Here is a 1,575-nt window from a genome sequence, read left to right as displayed (position 1 = left end):
TGGCAGTGTATATCAGAATGTTTTCTGTAACAGTGTGTAGTGCTATATCTTTTTGTTTCACGTGAGCATCAAAAGTAATAAAGAAGGGTTATTGTCAAATGGAAAATTACAGCCTGGGGTATTAGTTTTATTACAGTTTGAGAGAATTCCCCATATTAGCCTTCCCAGAGGCTATGGAGTTCATTTGAATCCATCTGCAGTGCATTGTAAGGATGGCTTTGATATCCAGCTGTCTCAGTATGCAGAGCTGCTCCCAAGCTTGTGGTCACATGGTCATCACCAGAGATGACACATCTCCAAGATAAGCAAAACCAAGTCCCTCTCATTTTGTGGATGGCAAACATTAGAATGACAAAGAAGAGAATACTTAGTGAGTGACAACTACTTGTGAGTGACAACAGCAGAAACCTACATCAGTAATGACTCCAGTGAATCAAGAACTGCACCAATACAAGTTCTGGGTGGGTGTAGGAGTAAAGGCAAGTCTACAGGGTCATCAGGTGGGCACCCTCTCACTAAATGGTGTTACATTGAGTTGGGCCCACGACACTGAGAAGGGTGTTGAGTTGAGTTGAGCCCACGACACTGAGAAGGGTCAGTGGTGTGCTCCAGCGTCCCAGAACTACCCCCATCTTTGCCTGCAAACATTTCAACTGCTGTTCTAGCCACATTTAAAATACCTCATCAAACATTTCAGATAGCTCACCAAATAACTAGCCCAACTTCTGCTACCTTTTGTGCTCCATCAGAATCCACCCTGTGTGGTTATCCACTCCAACAACACCAGTCAAACTTCTAATAGCTTCTCATATAAAACATCTTGATGAGATGTGGAAGAGGAATGTTTGATACTGTGCAGGGCTGTACTACAATCTGAACATATATAGTAAGAACTCTCAAAGGTCTAATTTCCTCTACCCACTGTAGGGACAATGAGATCACTGGAACTTTACTGCACTGTCAGCTAAATTCCTGACTGTCTCTTAGACTCCACCCATTTATACCCAACTCACCTAACAGAGAGACAGCTGACTGGGCTCTTAACTTGGAAACAGTGATCTGAAGAAATGTTCTGGTGTCAGGTGAAATCACAGATTTTCATGATCTGCCAATTCATATCTCTCATTCTCATACTCTTCAGCTGCACAGCTAATGCCTCAATGTCTCTGTGGCAGATTAAGCTTAAAAGTATGAAATCAAGTGTTTGTTTTTATCTCCAAATCAAGTCTGAGCTGTCATCAAATGTCAACACACATACAACAAACAATTAAATTGCCTGGCAGTTTCACAGCCATGTGGCCATACAAAGTGCTTTAAACTTATATAAAGCTGTTGCTGCACCCACAAACATTCAAGTTCAGTCCTGTTCCCTGTGAAGGGCTTTCACATGCTTAAGTGGGAGCAGTGGAAGAGGAAACTTTGATAAGTTATGAAAAAACACACTGATTCATTCTCTAGGATCATAAAAATCATGAAGCCAATAGTTTCCAAAATCTTGAACGAAAGGTCAGATATCATTCAATGGGATCATGCTGTCATGATCATGAATATCTAACAATTGTCAGGATACAATGT

Source organism: Monopterus albus, unplaced genomic scaffold (assembly GCF_001952655.1).
Source record: "Monopterus albus unplaced genomic scaffold, M_albus_1.0 scaffold263.1, whole genome shotgun sequence".
Lineage (NCBI taxonomy): Eukaryota > Metazoa > Chordata > Actinopteri > Synbranchiformes > Synbranchidae > Monopterus > Monopterus albus.
The sequence above is the reverse complement of the archived record's forward strand: the minus strand, read 5'-3'. Positions refer to the sequence as shown.